This window comes from Pyxicephalus adspersus, chromosome 11 (genome assembly GCF_032062135.1).
Source record: "Pyxicephalus adspersus chromosome 11, UCB_Pads_2.0, whole genome shotgun sequence".
NCBI lineage: Eukaryota > Metazoa > Chordata > Amphibia > Anura > Pyxicephalidae > Pyxicephalus > Pyxicephalus adspersus.
The window spans coordinates 19,810,124-19,829,509 of record NC_092868.1 but is presented as its reverse complement, the minus strand read 5'-3'; the positions used below and the strand labels follow the sequence as shown (position 1 = coordinate 19,829,509).

General features: G+C 42.4%; 1 long non-coding RNA gene across 1 annotated transcript in view; it reads right to left on the bottom strand.

Annotated features, from left to right (window-relative positions):
* Positions 1-7,260: 7,260 nt before the first annotated feature.
* Positions 7,261-19,386, bottom strand: part of LOC140340942 (uncharacterized) — a 45,848-nt gene continuing 33,722 nt past the window's right edge. The window contains exon 3 of the long non-coding RNA XR_011922766.1: positions 7,261-8,305. This is a non-coding gene — a long non-coding RNA (uncharacterized lncRNA). The remainder of the gene's footprint in view (positions 8,306-19,386) is intronic.

Sequence of the window (19,386 nt, the reverse complement as noted above, 5' to 3'; positions counted from 1 at the left end):
TGTGCCATTGATTGTCCCCTTTCTGATCACTCGTGTGCCATTGATTGTCCCCTTTCTGATCACTCGTGTGACATTGATTGTCCCCTTTCTGATCACTCGTGTGCCATTGATTGTCCCCTTTCTGATCACTACTGTATGTGCCATTGATTGTCCCCGTCTGATCACTGACTCACCAGGTTACAGACTCTGTTTGGGCAGGGATCAGCAGCTTGCTTGTCCTTTGAAGTTACTTTCAGTTTCACTCTGCACTGCAGCCAGCATCGAGGAGTCACACAGAGGCACACAGTATCAGGTATTGGAGGATGTCTTATTTGCGGGGGATGCTTTATTTTAATTGTTTGAGCAACTGATCGCTTTTTATAAGAAAAACCTGAATCATTTTTTATTTTTTTCCCAATTTTTCCACGTTTGCATTGTAAATAATTTGTCTCCCTTTAGCAGTTGTAGCCTCTGCTATTTCATTTTTTGGATTAATTATTTCCCCCTCCATTGGAATGCCATTTTTGCTAAACTTGATAAAGGTTTTTGAGCTGTGTGTTTAGCCTCTGGAACCATTTTACTTTCCTCCTTGCTTCCTGTATTCCTTTCTGGATAAAGAAGGACCTAATTTTCTTTTTGATTATATCCCACCAACTTATGAGGTTTGTAAATGTCCCTTCGCCATGACTTGTATACTGATGTGTATTGTGTTTTGATCCCTTGATCCTCTAGAAGAGTGGTATTTAGCCTCCAGATCCCTGGTCCCTTGGATGTAACTAATAAATTCAAATGAATGTACAATAACTTGTGATCGAAGAAATTTTGTTTTGAAGAGTGATTTTCCCTGGAGTGATAGAGCGATGGCAAAAACAAAAGTCAATGTGAGACTTACTTATATTGCTGGACCATATATACCGAGTATCATTTGGATATAACTTTTTCCAGACCTCCTGCAACTCGAGATCAGCCATGTTTTTCAGTTCTGATGTTTTATCGTGCTTCCTTGTTCTACAGCCACCTCACTTTTCACCTGGTAGTACGCAGGCAAAATCAACACAAACAATTTGCAGGGAGGAACTTGGAATGTAGAACTGTATGGTATTAAGCAATTCAGCTCGCTCTTTTTTCTCTGGGGAGCAATAGATATTAAACACCCTGAGTTCCTTCCCCCTAAATTTCACAGTCGCCATCATAGCTCTCCCAGGTACTATCTCAATAAGTGACTTTGTTCCCTTTTGCAAGGATGCTAATACCTGTAGCTGAATTTCCATTGTCCCCTGACCACACTAAAGGGCAGTGAGTCTGAGTTGTTCATAATTTGGGTGGTGGTCTATTTTGCACTCCTGAAGACAAAAAAATTCACAGTTAATCCTACTTAAATAGCTAAATTTTGCTGCCCTCCGTACAGAGGCTTTCAGACCCCTGACATTCAGGGAACAAATTTTTTACTACCCCATTTTTAGAGTGGTAGAACTCTATACAGACACTGGGTGCTGGACTGAATGGTTCCTTGTCTGAACTGGTCAAAGGTGGAATTGCTGCAGATGGTGGAACCTGTTGACTCAGTACAGTCAACTCCTTAATGAGACATGAATAAGGTTTCTGGTCACTAACCTGTGCCGATACGCCAACTGCAGCAGACTTTCCACTGCAGCGGTGCTTAATTTTGCTGTTTGTTTTATTTTGGCTGTTTTTGTGTGAAAATAGTATTAGTGAATAAAACCTTTGATGCACTTTTCACCTGCTGGCCCTGTTTCCTGTTTAAATCTGGAGTTACTATCTGGAGAGTCCCAAAAAGCCTATTATGACCTAGAGCCATCGGAAGCAAGCGACTATGTCCGCCATAAGGCAGAAATACTGGCACAGCTGGGTGTCACCCTGGCTGTCCGGGCCCAACAGTTTATACTGGTCCTATCGAAAACCTCCCAGATCCCAGATGTATGACCTTACCGGAGCTGTTGTCAGAACCGCAAATTGTGGAACAGGTAGTCATGGACCGGTTCTTAAGATCCTTCCCTGTTTCTATACCATCCATTCCATAAAGTGGGTGAGCTATGGAGACCTGTCGTCAGCCGACAAGCTGGTAGACCCAGTGGAAAGGTACTTGGCTGCTGAGAACTTAACCGCCTCCCGTCAGTACTCACAGACTTTCCACCCCAAGACCAGACCATCCCCAGCTGTGGGTAAGAGTGAACCAAGGGATGGGGATTGCCCTGTGGTGGATGAACAAATGCATACGTCAGTCTCTTTTTTGTCACCGTTGCATGCCCTGCTATATGGGATGATGAAAAGTATTGGTGTAAATTGTATATGAATACCAAACCGATTGTGGGGGTGTTAGAGTCTGGTAATGTGGTAACGCTGGTGAAAGCTGAGCTAGTGGCTACAGAGACCTCCTGTCTTAAAACTGTGGGGTAACGTGTTCACGGGGATACTAGGGAGTATCATGTGACGTCAGTGTCTTTTGAGACCTCCTTAGGTAAACTGTGTCATCAGGTGGGGTTAGTTCCCCACTTACCATATGATGCAATCATCAGGAGGAATTTGCCCATATTCTGGGAGCTCTGAGATCTCCCACCCCATGCAGTGCTGGCATCTTAGAGCATGAGGCTACTGAGGAGTCCTCTGATGATTGTGAGGGCACGCCAGGGTTTCCTTTGTCTGTACTAGCAGAGGAAACCGTTAACCCTAGGGAAGAACCAGCAACTTCGGGGAAAGCCAGCAAACCCTGGAATTCTCTGACCGACAGGTACATAGAGAGAACTTTGTTACAGAGCAATTGAAACAAAATGAGGGGGGGGGGGGGCGGGGGAAACCATTGAACAGCTAGTGGTACCCAAGACGTACCAGAAATTGGTGTTAGACCTGACCCATGGGCACCTCCTAGGGGGGCATCTGGGGGCTGAAAAAACCAGAGAGCGAATAGTCCAGGGGTTCTTTTGGCCAGGGGTTGCCAAGGAGGTGGGATTGAACAGTGCTTCCTGTCCAGTATGTCAGGTGTCTGCCCCAATGCCACATTTTCGTACCCTTTTGGCCATGATTGAGGTTCCTTTTGAGAGGGTTGCCATGGATTTAGTTGGCCCAATGCTAAAGTCAGCTAGGGGCCATCATTACATCCTAGTCATAATGGACTATGCTACTCGGAATCCTGAGGCAATTTCTTTACGAAATACCTCCGCTAAAACCATAGCCCGGAAGCTGTTCCAAGGTTTCAGCTGAGTAGGCGTGGCCAAAGAGGTACTTACTGATCAAGGAACCCCGTTTATGTCCCAGGTAACTATAAATAGCTTTTTAAACTCTTAAAGGTGATACAGCTACACACATCGGTGTATCGCCCTCAAACAGACTGCTTAGTGGAACGTTTTAACAAAACTTTAAAACAGATGTTGTAGATAAAGACAGGAAAATTAGGACTGTCTACTCCCATATTTAATGTTTGCTATCAGGAAGGTTCCTCAATCCTCTACCGGATTCTCTACCTTTAAATTATTATATGGGAGGCACCCCAGGTAACTGTTAGTTATTGCTAAGGAAACTTGGGAAAGTGAAAGTTCCCCTCATAGAAGTGTCATCGAGCATGTGGTGCAAATGCAGGACAGAATTGCGCAGGTAATGCCCTCGCAGTTTGCGCAGCGGAGAATTTATAACCAGGGGTGCCCGTATCCATACTTTTGCCCCTGCATATAGAGTTTTGGTACTAGTACCCACAGTGGAAAGTAAATTCCTAGCCAAATGGCAGGGCCCCTATGAGGTCATGGAAAAAAGATTAGCCAACATAGTAGGTGGAAACCAGAGCAAATTTATCACGTGAATTTGTTGAGACCATGGAAAGAAAGTGAAGCCACAGTGAGGACCACAGAGCTACCTGCTCGATCTGACTCTGTAATTCCAGAAGTCTGGATACCAGACACTTTGTCAAAGAGTCAACAACAACAAGCGAGAAATTTTGTACTCCAAAATAGGGATATGTTCTTGCCTGGACAAACATCCATAACTACACTTGATAATATCACCCCTCCAGGTGAAAGGGTAAGATTGAAACCCTACCTGATTCCTGAAGCTAGACGAGAGGTAATACTTCAGGAAGTTGAAAAAAAGCTTGGATTGGGGGTTATAGAGGAGTCCAATAGCGATTGGTCCAGCCCAATTGTGTTAGTCTCCAAACCAGATGGGAGCTGCAGATTCTGCAACGATTACCATAAGCTGAATCGGATCACAAAATTTGATCAACCTATCATATGCCCTGGATAGACAAGTTGATTGATCCGCTGGGGGATGCTAGATACATCACCACCTTGATCTAACCAAAGGATATTGGCAGATCCCCCTGTCCGAGTCAGGGAGAAAACTGCTTTTGTGACCCCTAATGGAGCATTCCAGTACCGAATTATGCTCTTCGGGTTACAGAATGATCCAGCTACATTCCAGTGGGTGATGGATAAGGTACTCCGACCCCATCAAAAATATGCTGGGGCCTACCTGGATGATGTAATTATTTATAGTGTAGGTTGGGCCTCACATTTATTAAAAGTTCAGGCAGTGTTAAACGCACTGAGGAAAGCAGGGTTTGTCGTGAACCCTAAAAAGTGTGCTATTGGGCTAGAAGTAGCCAAATATCTGGGGTACACCTATGGAAGAGGAAGAATAAAGCCTCAGGAAAAGAAAGTAGAGGCCATCGAGAATTGGCCACGTCCAATTAATAAAAAGCAGGTTCATGCTTTCTTGGGGATCGACGGCTATTATAGGCACTTTATTCCTCACTTTGCATCCCAGGCCGTTCCCCTGACAAATTTGAAAAAAGGGAAGGAATCAGTAAATGGTTAAATGGTCCCCAGAAGCAGAAGCTGCCTTTGAGGCATTAAAGAAGGCTTTGTGTAGCGAGCCAGTGCTATATTATCATGACTTCTCTAGGGAGTTTGTGGTGCAGACTGATGCGTCCAATGTTAGACTAGGAGAAGTGCTATCCCAGGTTCAAAATGGGGAAGAACACCCCGATTTTTACCTCAGTCGAAAGTTAAAGGCCCATGAGGTAAATTATGCCACGATTGAAAAAGAATGTTTGGCTCTGAAATGGGCTCTTGATTCCTTGAGGTACTATCTGCAAGCAGACAGTTTCTGCTAATAACAGATCATGTCACATTAAAGTGGAAGGCTCAAAACAAGGAGACTAACAGGAGGGTTAATGGATGGTTCTTAGCCCTTCAGGAATTTAGCTTTACTGTCAAGCATCATCCTGGTGTACAGATTGGAAATGCAGATGCTTCATCTCGGGTTCATACCTACCTGGCAGCCTGTGTCCCAACCCTAGGGTTGAAACAAGAGGGGGGGGGGAGGTGTGTAACAGGTGGTGAACGAAGACCCAGGGTGATAGATACATTTGCCCCAGATACAGGTTATATGCAGGGTATTTTTCTGTGTAATCAGACAGTTTTCCTGAAGGGGGTGCTGAAGTGCCAGGCTGAATGACAATAAGCTTCTTGGCCAGATGGGGGAGCTAAAGAGGCCTGGGGATATTCAAATGTAATTGTCTCAGCTAAAACCCATCCTGGAAATTGGGCTGGGGATATAAACTCCCAGACTCCTTTTTCCTGTGGCTCTGTCTTGGCTGGTGAGCTGGGAGGAGGTCCAAGGTGAACTGGTGAACTGGTGAACTGGTGAACTGGTGAACTGGTGAACTGGTGAGTAAAAACACAGACATTGTTGGAAAAGCTGTATGGTCGGGGCCTTAGAGTCCCGCACAGCACTAGGTTGGGCTGGATTGATAGTAAAGGGAACTAACAGTTAGTGGCCCAGTGGCCAGGCTTTACTTTGCCTGTCTTTGAGTGAAAATAGTATTAGTGAATAAAACTCTTGATGCACTTTTAACCTGCTGGCCCGGTTTTCCGTTTGAAACACCCCCTGTTGCTACGGGCGATCTCACAATATATATCTATAGAAGCAAGCAAGAACTTGTGTGTGTGCTTTTGACTTTTGTGGAAAAAATCTAGTTCGCTGACAAAAGCGAGCTCTTGCCTGCCAGAGCTCGCTGGAATTTTTCACCAGGTGGATCCTCGGGTCCAGAATTGTATGCGTTTACATAGGTGCCTGTGTAAAAAGCTGAAATTGGTTAACTCTTTCTGAACCTGAAAATATTGTCATTTAAAAATATGCTTATTTCTCACCTAATATAAATGTTTAAAATATTTTACCAGCCCAAACATTTTTATTTAGGTCTATGTGAAAGATGTGTGGCATTTGAAAGAATGTTTTTTTAGGGGAACAGTGGCTTTTAATGCAAGCTCGCCAGTGTCGAAGGTCCTGAAGATACGTTGCTCAGAGCAAGTGAGCATTTCAGTTGATGAATGTGGCTGTGAATTCTCGTGCCTGGAAAAAAGGTTGACAAATAGGTTTTTTTGAAAACCGATTCTTGATCGCGTGTATGCGAGCTTTCAGTTTTGCTTGGTTAATCAGCCTCAATGTTTTTACAACATAAATCTTGAGTGTATCTGTTCATTTCATAGAAACATTTTTGCCTCTCCTTTTTAGGAGGAGTGGTACGTTCTTGGTTAGCTGAACTGATTCGTATTGAGTATAGGGTGAGTATGAGGTGCTAATAGCTTGGGGCAGTGGATTACCATCTGCTCCATTTTGGTTAGTTATGACTGTGCTGACAGGAAATGAAGGTAACAGGTTCAATTGTTTTACCTGTGTCTCAAGGTGTTTTGGATCTAAAGTGGGATATAGGGGGCAATCTGTGGCTGTGCTGGGGGAACCTCAGCCAGTATGTCATTATAACCAGGTGGGTCTTCTTGGGGTCTCTTTGGTTGTGGGGCATTATGTGGAACGGCTGAGACATGAGCATCTAGCAGTGGCAGGGCATTAAGTGAAACCTGGGCTTGTTTCTGTACTTTTAATAACTTGTACTTCTAAATCAGCTTTAGTAACAAAACCTCCTCCCTCTGCACCTTTTGGTGTGTCTTCTGTTGTTGCAGATGGGAGTGGTTCAAGGAGGGAAAACCCTGGTGTGAACTGAAGAATCGCCATGTGCTAGAAATACAGCTAGACCCCTTTCTGTTCCCGTCCTATATACCCTTTACCTTCTTCCCTTCGTCTTGTAAATTATATGTATATATGATTCAAAGCTGTAAATAAAACTACTCTTTTATAAGATCTATTGGTCCTTCTTTGAAAATAAGGCACCCCAAACATTCTACAGTGCCCTTAGGGGGTCTTGAGGTCTCATTGCCCATGATTTTCACCTGCCTCTAAACTCTGTCTTAGTCTTCTGAGTAGGCTTCTTGCAGTTTTTGTTTAGCTCATCCAACCCTCACCTAAGACTTATTTGACCAGCTGGCCTAGCCTGACATCAAAATGTCTGCATCTCTTAACTATTCTTGTGGTTTCACCTGAGAACAACCATCCTGCCAGGAGCGACCTGGTACAAACGGGAATCAGCTCTTTGTCTTTTAGTTAGTGTCATAGCTCACCTAACTTCACCCAACGACTTAATCAGAGACAGTCTCTTAAATCAGGTAGATATGTTGCTGACCTGCCTTCTCTTACTGGTCAGGTTTTTTTTTTTTACCAAAACATACAACAGAAATGTGGCATATCCTTCTATTGCAGCAACAGGCAAGACCCAAATCTCTCTTTTATCTTTATTGCCACTGTGTAAGTTAAAACTTAACAGTAAGGTATCAGGTATACACTTCAGATGCATTCATCTCACCATCTCATCCCGAATCCAATCCAGCAATCCCTGGAACCAACACCGCTAGCTGCGGTGGGCAGAATATTTATAAGAAAAATAAATTCCTACCGTGGTCACTTGTTCTGCCTCCATTTCGAGGTTCAAGTTTCCTTGTCCGCGAATTCCTGGAATAGATCTGAGTTTATGGCACCAAATGTCTGGTTCTTTTAGGGGGTCTCCAAACAGAGCATCAAAGATGAGACAGTAGATCCAAATTAAGAAGACTTATTGTTGCAACAGAGAAAATCAAATGCTTAGCATTTGAAGCAAAGAGATTCTAACTAGAACCAGGAAATATATCAACCTTTATAGGCATACAGAATTACTCCCGTATAGGAGGGCCTAAGCCGCTATCTAATTGTCTTTAAGCAGATTGTTCAATAACATACTCGGAAGTCCATATAATCATAAAAATTCACTAATAGTTAATGGGGTGGATAAACCACGTGTCTAGCACTTTTGGTACAGAAATGACTGTCCACTATTTTGGATTGTTGTTCAAACTTGTTTTAACTGCAAGGGTCTCTTATCATCCTTCAAGGCCATCCTGTGCGCAGCTTTCAGGGTCATCCCGCCGACTGTTGCAGGTGCTGGTCTCTGAAAACAATGAAACAAAGCAGTAACTATTCTTCATAGAAGCAGAGTATATTTTATATGCTATATACAGACCCCCTATATACATTGTCAAACTGATGATTTGTTTTTGTTTTTTTTGTTTCGAAGTTTTTATTAAAATTTTCCAATAAATTTAACAATAACATTACACAACATTTTTGCTTGGAATAACAGGAAGAGAAAAGTAAATAAATAAAAAAGGGGGGAAGGGGCGAATGGGGAGTTTAAAACAAAAGAAGAAGAGCGCCAACCGGTAACCAGACATCAGTAGAATAAATATTTGAGGTCAAACATAGTTCAACACCACCTAGGTTACAAAGTCTAAATACAGCAAGTAACAAAGTAATTTTCCAATATTGACAATAAAAATATAACACAAATTAGTACAATAGTACAAAAATAGTGTTAATCACAGATTTGAAACGTTTGAGGTATACAGGCATATCAAGTTTAGAATGATATCATAAAGATTGGCGGGTAGAGGTACCTTTTAATCATTTGTAAACATTTAAAATATAAATTGAAGAAAAAATTAGTGAAAATGGGGCTGGGGGTAAGGAGTTAGGGTTACACAAGGGGGGCGGGGTTCCCTGCTTGAATTATACATGATTATAATCTAACCTCGGGTCCCGTGTTGGCGAACTTGTTAGGGTTGTTTTTGTCATTGACCATTATCCAGTTTGTCATGCATGGAGAGACAGGACTACTAGGGGGTGCTACGGCTTGCACAGAGATGGTGCGAGCCCTGAGAAGGGCCAAGGTGCAGAGTCTATGCAGTAACCAGGTTTTCTCCAGAGCCTCTGATGGTGAGGATGTTGCGCCGCTGGGTACTGCCAGGTTGTGGTCCTTGGGTTCACCAAGGTGGGCAAAACACGGTACTAAATCACAAAGCAGAAGGAGAGTCAAGGAAAGTCAAGCTGGAGGCAGGCAGCAAGCAATTGCTGGTCAATTGCCTGGGATCCAGGAGACACACTAGTGACACAGGGGCCACTGTGGGCACAGGGAACACAGGAGACACTGGAAGCAACAGGAGGCACAGGTGACTCAGGGATATCCACAGACAGACGGGAACACTGGAACAGTACAGGCTGAGAACCAACAGACTGGACAACAAGCAGTTAACACAGGAGCTGGACAGAGGAAACACTGAATTAAGCACCAGGTAAACAGGAACTAGCTCAACAGAACTAGGGGCTCGGCACAATGGAGACACATTGTACGAACATGGAGTGCAGTCTGTGATCTAGCTAAATAGCCTGGGCTGGTCAAGAAGCTATTTTCTGATTGGCCAGTGGATTGGACAGAATTGGTAAAGCTTGGAAAAAGAGGCAGGCCTAGCGTCAGAACTGCCCGCATGCACAGGAGAGAGATGTCTGCGCTTTAGTGAGGAAGAGGTAAGTGTGACATTACCCCCTCTTTTATGGGGCCTCTCCACCTCCCGGGGCCCAGGTTTAAGGGAGAAAAGCAGATGAAACCTCTTGGCAAGAAGAGGTGCAGACACATTTATAGCTTGAAGCCATGATCTCTCCTCGAGACCAAAACCTTTCCAATCAATTGACACATTAGCTTTTTGTGAGAAAACTTGGAATCCAAAATTTGATGAACTTCATATTCCTGGAAAGAATCGGGTGCAGGTATAGCCAGTGGAGAGGGACAAGAAATACAGTTGCGGATCAACAGTTTAAGCAGAGACACATGGAAGGCATTGGGCAGCTTGAGACGTGAGGGAAGACGTAACTTGTATCAAACTGGGTTAACCTTGACAGAAATGGCATAAGGTCCGATGAACTGTGGAGCAAACCGGTGACACCGATCAGCAAACTTCTTGTGCCTGAGAGCTGCGTGTTTCAGATGCTTACAAGTAGAAGACCAGATGTAGTTAAAGTCTCTCTGCAGGTATTTTGGCAGAGCAGGGTAGAGGAGACTGAAGGCAAGGATGTTTGCGATAGACAATGTAGAGAGGTGATTCTTTGGTGCTGGAACTAACATGGTTGTTGTGGGCAAACTCTGCCCATGATAGCAGTGCTTACCCAGTCATCATCGTAGGCAGAAACTAGGGCTCAGAGATGTTGCTCCAGGGCTTGAATAAATCTGTCTGCCCATTAGTCTGCGGGTGATAGGCTGAGGAGAAGTCCGCAGAGATGTCCAGGTATCTGCAAAAGCCTTTCCAAAAGCGAGCAGTAAATTGCACCCCACGATCAGAAACTATATGCGTGGGTATACCGTGAAGCCTAAAAATGTCACCAATGAAGACTGGCACTAACGCAGCTGCTGATGGTAAAGCTGGAGGGGTACAAAATGGGCCATTTTGGAAAAGCGATCCACAACCACCCAAATAACCGTACAGCCATCGGAGGGTGGAATATCTGTAATAAAATTCATAGGTGACATTAAGGCTCCTTAGGAATGTGCAGAGGAAGAACTGGTCCCGCTGGGGCACGAGTGGATGACTTGGTTTGAGCACATACAGCGTCAGTCACATTCTTATGAAGTCAGTTCAGGAGATAGCGGAACCAGGTTTAATTATAAAATCAAAACAGAAAAAAAAGCAAAGACCAACAAACCTGCTGAGTGTTGAGCCGAGTGTAGGTATTGGAGGTTTTTGTGGTCAGTGAAAATAGTGACTTTGTGAGGAGAGCCCTCCAAAAGATAGCGCCATTCTTCCAGAGCCAGTTTGATGGCCAGTAGCTCCCTATGTCCAATGGAGTAATTCTTCTCTGTTGGGAAGAACTTCCGTAAAAAGAACGCACATGGGCGCCAAGCTAAGGTGGGGCTCTGGAAAGGAATAGCTCCCACTCCGACTAAGGAGGCATCAACTATTGAGAAGGGCTTAGAAACATCTGGGCCAGAAAGGAAAGGCTTTCATTAGGAATGAAACGCCTCAATAGCCTCAGAGTTCTTAGGGTCAGCATCTTTTAGGGTCAGTGAGGTGATGGGCGCTACCAGCGTAGAGAGATTTTGGATAAATTGCCCTTAGTAGTTAGTAAAACCCAGGAAATGCTGAGTAGCCTTAAGACCGCAGGGTAGAGTTCAGTTAGATAGCTGTAACCTTCTAGGGATCCATAGAGAGGCCATCCTTAGAAACCATGTAACCAAGGAAGGGCACCTAGGGGCATTCTAACAGGCACTTCTCTGCCTTAGCGTAGAGTTGGTTGTCTTTGAGTTTCCGTAAGACAAGACAAGTAATGGTAATCTGAGCAGCTAATAGGATATATTTATTTTGTCTAGTTAACTGTTTCGGGGCTATATCCTCTAATTGGGGAAAAAAAACACACTCTATTTTCCTCGGGATGTTGACCTGGGTAACAGAGTGTATTAGGTTGAAAATGCGGAGCCAAAATCTCTGAACCCTAGGACATCTCCACCAAGCATGGAGTACAGTGCCAGTCTGACCAAATGCTTGAAAACAAAGAGGAGAGACAGAGGGATTGGCTTTATGGATCCTAACTGGGAACAGGTACCATCCTGCAATTCTTGCGCACTCCACCTCCTAATCTGACTCCCATTGTTTCATATAGGAAAGTTTCTTACCGTGTGAGAAGAGTGTTATATACCACCGAGGTCCTTCCTTTTGGATTCAGTTAAAAAAAAGTTTTTTTCAAATGCCATACTCTGGTAGGGTGGTTTAAACCCTTTAAGTTTTTTTTTTTTTTTTTTTAATAAAGGACCTGATGTGTTGATAACAGACCATTTATGTATATGGAAGGGAGAGGCTCTCTTGTAGATGGGAGAGGCTCAGAATAGCCTTGCCATCAAGAAAATTTCCGATTCTGAAAAATCCACCAAGAGAATTGAGCCAGTTCACATTCTAGAGGAAATCCACGATTATGCCATAGTGGAGTCATTGGAGCATGGGGGATAGCAGCTTAAAATTAGTTTTTTGTCCATCCTATACTGAGAGAATAAATGAAAGTGATGGACAGAGAATCTTAGAGGAGGGGATTCACATAAGGACTTCGATTGGTATTGAGGGGCAGGCCAGGGCCTCCAGGTCAGTCCATTGTGGTCTTGGATGCGAAAAAGTAGTTTGGCCTAACGCTGCGATTTTTGCTGCTCTGTGGTTTGATATTATGTTAGGTACACCCAATCCTCCCATTTTTTTAGAAAAATTTAATATAGTTGCATTAATGCGGTGAAGTTTGTCTCCTCAAACAAATTTTTGAGTTTCTTTTGGATATTTCTCAAGACCAGCCTGGATATAGCAAAAGAGAGGGTGCGGAAAAGATGTTCATTTTGATTGCAGCTATTCTCCCTATCCAGGAGGGGGGGCTAGAACACCATCAATTCAAATCTCTAGCTATTGCACAAAACAGGAGTGGGTAATTAGCTGAATACAGATCATGGTGAGAAGAGGTAATCTTAATGCCTAGATAGGTGATTGTTTTGGATTTCCATGTGAAGTCAAAATTATCTTTGAGTTGGGTGAATATGTTTGGGGGCAATTAAATATTTAGTGCTCTATTGAGTTTAGACCTGACACCTCTGAAAAGGAGCTCAACTCTTTAAAAAAGTTGGGCAAGGAGATGAGAGGAGAAGTTATATACATTAAGGTGTCATCAGCAAAAAGTCCACATTTATGTTCTCTAGGACAGCATGCGCGGGGAGCCAGTTATCAATCAAAGGGGAGGAACCTCCCCCATAGTGTCATCATAACACCATAACCCCGCCCACTCTGCCATCGCAGATCTGTGCCTGCGATAAGAGAGTGGGCGGGTTGTGTTGTGAAACCCACTTCCCTGAGCCAGGGATTTGCACGGTGGATTTAGTCCGTGGATCTGGCCGGTGCGTCCCCCCAGCAGGGTCCTTCTCCTGACCATGCTCAGGGGTGCACCGACCAAAGCCGCGGACCCCCAAAATCTTCTCATGGACCACAGGTTGGCGACTGCTGCTCTAGGACCACATCAGAAACCCTTGATGTTAGGATAAGGGTTTGATTGCTAAAGCGAAAAGTAAAGGGGAGAGAGGGCAGCCTTGTCTGGTGCCTCTGCGGATTTTAATCAAGGGCGCGTAGTGGGAGGAGTATAGAGAGGATATAATCCAGCAAAACACTGGGCCAAAGCCTATTTTAAGAAGGGCTTTCAGATAATTCCATGATAAACTGTCAAAAGCTTTAAGTAGATCTAATGAGAGTATCATGGCTTATCTTTTTGGCCCGCCATCCCAGTTGCCATTTGGTCCGGATGGATGTACTGGTCTAGGAAAGAACCTAGGCACAGGAATAGGATTTTCGTCATAATTTAAGATCGCAATTTATTAGGGAGATAGATCAATAATTAGAGACTTCAACAGGGTCTTTGCCAGCTTTGGGGATAACACTAATTGGGGCTTTATTATCTTCTACAGGTACTTCATTTCCCTTGCGAAGGAAATTGAAATAGTCTGAAAGTTGATTAGCTAAAATCTCACTAAAAGTCCTTTAATAAAGGTTGGGTAAGCCATCCGGAACAGGGGATATATTAGTTTTAGGATTTTTAATGACTTCCTCAGGCGTAAATTTTTTATCCAAGATTTTAGCATAGGATTTACATATTCTCAGAATGTTATAATTTTAGAACTATCTTTGGACTTTGGTTCATCATAGAGCGTCTGGTAGAAGCTATAAAATGCTTCCAAGACCAATTTTGGGTTTTGGGATAATCTTCCACTGCCCAGCTTGATTTTTATAAGGGCAGTTGTTTGTGCCCTAGGATTTAGTTTATTTGCTAGGAGCATGCTAGGTTTGTCGCCCCAAGTAAAACATTTATGTCTGGCCCATCTCAGTGTCTTTTCCTCCTTGGTTGTGAGGCAGAGGTTTAGTTCTGTGCCCAGGGCTTCAATTTGGTCTTTAATATCTATGTGAGGATTCTGCTTTTGTTGTAGTTGTAACTTGGATAGTTGTTGTTTTTGGTCAATAAGGAGTGTGGCTTGTTTTTTAGGTTTGGTACCGAGGGATATAAATTGGCCCCTAATATGGGCCTTATGGGCCTCCCGACTAGTAGAGGGTGATGTATCAAGTGGGTCATTAAATTTAAAGTATTCTTTTAATCTTTTAATTGTTTGATTGTGCTCCCTCCATCAAACAATTAGATCAAGGTCATGGAGCAAGGACGCAGACTTTGATTAGGGGGTGTTTATATGTTGTTCTTGAAGTTTTGTCCAATATTTGATCTAGGGCCAAGTTAGAGTCGCCCATCAAAATCAAGACCACTTCAATAGAAGGGGAGATTTTATCAAACATTTCATTTCAAGAAGGAGCATAGTAACACACTAAAGAAACTAGGGACCTGCCCAATTTTCTTACTACCTTCATGTAGTGCCCGTCATGGTCTTTGAGTTCAGTGTGAAGCCTCAGAAAGCATAACAATATTTCTAAAACAGCTCTTGGAAAAAAACAAAACAAAAAGCGTCAGAAAATCTTACCAAAATGGGAGCGAGATCTGCATAACTAGCATACAACCATTTAGGGGAGGCCATGTTTGCCCCCCCTGGTATTTCAACTAATATAACAGGTTGAATTTGAATTAACTAAGCCAGAAAAGCAAACCAATCAAATAAATAAATCAACAAAAGGTCAAAATAAAAAAAAACAACATTATTTTAGTGGCTAAATATAAATTTAATGGAAAAGGATATGTTTAATGTCTACAGCTAGACATTTATTTTGGCTAAGAAACCAAATCTTGCGAGAAGGAGGACTCCTTAACACTTGTGAATGATGATAAACCAGAAACCACAAACTCTTCTTTCTTGGTTTAGAGGAAGATTGCACTTGGGACCATATGGGAGATATAGGTGACGTAGCTCCACCTGCTGACGACCTGTTGGTAGGATCCACAGAAATAATTTCCAGGTCTTTCGGTAGATTTTCTCCTTTAGCAAATGTTGAAAATGCGTAAAATTTATTTTGGTAGTTGAAACATAGCATGAAGGAAAAGGCCAGTGGTATCTAACATTGTGAGAAAGAAGTGCCTAAAGAAGAGGTTTACAGGTCCTCCTTTTTTTGTACTGCGGCTGGTGAGAGATCCGCAAGGATCTGTATCGGATAACCTTCAATAACAAAATCCGTAGTGGACCGGGCCACTTTCATTAAGGCATCTTTGGTATAAAAATAGTGAAAATTCACTATATTGTCTCTGGGGAGCCATCTGCCCTTGGTGGTGTTGCTGCTTTTTATAGCTGATGAAATTTCAAACGTAAGTCATCACATGATGGTGATGAAGTTTTTTTTATTATTTTCAGGGAAACCTCGAAGTTGTCACGCCTGGTGCGATTTTTTCCAGATCCTTTCCACATCCTATTGTGTCCTTTGCTATTTCCAATCTTTCTTCTAAGGAGGAGATAGCTGTGGTATTTTGGGTGACTCGATAGGTAGTTTCATCTGATTTTTTTTTTCAATTAAATCTAGCTGTTGGCCGAGAGTTTGGAACTCCTGTTTTAGATTGGAAGTGATTTTAACTATAGCTTTGTCCAACTCCCTTTCAATCAGGGCTGCAAATATGGCTATAAGGAAGGCATCACCAGAATATTCAGCAGAGTGAGGTTGAGCTGCAGGGATACTAGCAGGGCTATTAGGGCTGAAAGGGTCCTGATCTTCAGTTGTAGGGAGGCTGAAAACTTGTAACATTGAGAAGCTCCCTCTCTGATAGCCCATGCATAAGCACTTGAGGATTTTGTCTTTAACATCTTCTGGTTTATGTAAGCATGTGCTTCCATAAAATGTTTTACATTATTTTTTGAACATGTTTACATTTCGATCTTTTTATTTGATTTATATTTAATGGATGAGTAGGTGGATGATAACATTACAGTTAACAATGAAGATACCATTGTGAAACTCTAACAAATCAACACATACAACCTAAAACGAACCTAAACTGGAACATTTTTACTTTACATTTATTTAAAGTAAAAATTGTATATATTTTTTTGAGCAACACCCTTTAAAAAAAAATGTGCAGTACCTCTCCTTTCTATATTGATCGCCGCTTTAAACTGCTTGGTAGCACAGTGGCACTGAGGTTAGCACTCTTTCCTTTGTAACACTAGGTCCCGGGTTTGAATCTCGGCCAGGACACTATCTGCATGGAGTTTGCAGGTTGTGCCCGTGTCTGCGTGTCCAGTTTCCTCCCACATCCCAAAAAACATGCAGGGTCCTGAGTAAGTTCAAAAGTACTTGAAAATGCAGGTGAGTGTATAACTGACCAATTAAAAACCTTACCCCAAAAGTCCTGAGGTATTGGGCAAGACCACCATTTCCGGACTGCTCCATGAACACAATGGGTTAATCCCTTTACATTTCCGCTCCCCAGACCTCAAGGTGGTCTATACACCTAGTGTTCCTTTTTTTTCTTTCTGTGCACTGGTGTAGCCACCTACCTGGCTGGAGTAAAAGCTCACCTTGGAGGGTAGCCACTCTGCCTGTTCCTCAGGGCATGGTCTAATGCTTGCTAAATTTAGGCAAGAAATCTACACACACACTCCATCTGTGGCTCGGAGGTGAGGTGATCTCTGTATATGTTTGCATCATAATGTGAATCCTGGAATACTAATGGTTATACTTGTGGGGCACCTGAATTAAAGCTTTATATGTTTTATGTGTGTCATAGGATTTATGTACAGTTGACAATCTGGCCATCGATAATCCGGTTCCTTCAGTCTCCGACATGAATTTCGGAGCGCATTTTCAATACAGGTACTGTAGTACACTGTTTGGCCACTTATGTTTTAATTGGGCTGTTCTCCAGAAACAGCTGTTAGGTCTTGCTTGCTACACTAAATGCACGTTGAGACATGCCTGCTCCCTGGAACTGTGCCAGATGTCCACGGGTGCTGCGAGAAGAAGGCTGGCATGTTTGTGGAGGTAAGTATAACCTTCAAAATTCCGGAACTGTCAAAAATCCGGCATTCCTCAGGTCCAGAGGTTGATGGATTTTTGATTGTCAACTGTATGTGGAGTCTTCCTTAAAGAGAAGACTTGCTGCAGGAACTCTTTATGCAGACAAACAACAGCAATTTTTCAGGTGTGTCGTATTGCAGACGGGAGTGCACTGAATCTGTCAAGTTCTGTGTTTGCTGCAAATCTCGCACCTGGTGGACCATCTGAATATTACAAGTAGATCTGTTTAAGCTCTGTGCTAAGGAGCCATTGTTCAACCTAATGATTTATCAGGCAGTGCGCGTAAGCTTAAAGCGTGCAAATATGCGCCAACATGCGATTCGTATTTTCATGAGTGGGAGCCAAGCGCTACTACACTCGACTGCACTTCTTAGCCACATTCCTGCTGTGATAAATGAGCAATACGGTCGAGAATACGCCAATGAAGGTGATTAATTTCAGGTGCGCTATTTAGGAGCATCTGTTAAACTGTCATAGCAATTAATTAGCCCAGACCTAGTTGACTATCATTGCGCTTGCGCCAATCAAAGCACTTTCAGTTTTCAGCTGCTCAATTTAGGAGAATCTGTCAATGCTGATGTATAGCAATCAATAAGCGCACATCTGGTCCCTGTTCTGTGTACATCTACAGTCCAATGCAGGTCAATTAGAATCTACTCCTTGATCTTTTGTTTTGTAAGTGCTAAATTTGTATATTACATTATAATCGTTCACAAAATGTCTTCATTTAGACTTAGATTTTTTGCAGTTGTTGTTTTGATCCTTTTTAAGGGAACATTGCAAACTAATTTCTATCAAGCTGGATATGTATTAATTAACACTTTAGAATATGTCATCCCACAATAGTATTAATGTCACCAAAAATTGCCACAAAACATTTTTATTCTGTTTTACATTTTTATTATAGTTTTGCTTTTCATGAATTAAATTTTTGAATTAAGGATTGTTGGCAAAGATGTTCGAATACATGTATCAAGGAATATTTAGTAATGTCACTTGTGTCATGTGTGTATGTCCAAATAGATTAAAATGCATATAAACACATATGCATTTTCTTTTGGGATATTTGAACTGGACTGGTTTATGGGGGGTCATCAAGGAAGTTTGCTCGTCTAGTATATGTAGAGTTGATGTGACTTTTCGTTATTTTTAGAATTGTTAGCTTCATCTGTTGCTGCAATGATTTTGTGCCTGGATTCCAATTCCATTATTATTGCCATTGTAACTACAAATAACTAGTACAAATGTATGCATGGTTTCCACAATAAACTGCTACTTGCAGTTGCCTTTGTCTTGCCTTGTTGCCTTTGGTCCATTCTCAAAGTCACATTGTCATATATTGACACTGATTTGATTTCATTTTCTTCATCTGACATTTGCAAAATAAGATGTGTTTTGCCTTAAATATACTTCACTCATGTTGATTTGCTGCCACTGATCTACACAACTCCTCTGTTCATTTGGAGTACTGGTATAGCTTTGTTATCATTTTGCTGGGCTGTCTGATCTTAGCAATATTGTATACAAGCTCACTTCCACTTGCTGGCCAAACAGGCCAGTTGCTGTCCAGCTCAGATGCATACTCATAGTTACATAGTAGGTTAGGTTGAAAAAAGACATAAGTCCATCAAGTTCATCCACTAGGGAAATAAACATATCCCAGATATAAAACCCTATAAGACATAGTTGGTCCAGAGGAAGGCAAAAAAAAAAACCCTGGTACAACTTGCTTCAACAAGGGAAAAAAAATTCCTTCCTGATTCCATGAGACGATCAGATGTTCCCTGGATCAACAGTCACTGTTATTTTTTCTTTAAAGCCTTAATACCCAGTTATATTCTGTGCTTCTAGAAAAACATCCAGCTTTTTCCTAAAGCAATCTATAGTAGTTGTTGAAACTACTTCCTGATGGAGCCGATTCCACATTTTCACAGACCTACAGTGAAGAATCCCTTTCTTATCTGGAGCTTAAACTTCCCTTCCCCCAGACGCAAAGAGTGCCCTCTTGTTCTTTGTAATGATCTCAAAGTGAATAATGGGGAAGGGAGTTCTCTATATGGACCGCTTATATATTTATACAGGGTGATCATATCCCTCTTAAACGTCTCTTCTCAAGGGAGAATAGATTCAGTTCAGCTAATCTCTCCTCATAGCTGAGCTCCTCCATTCCTTTTATTAATTTAGTTGC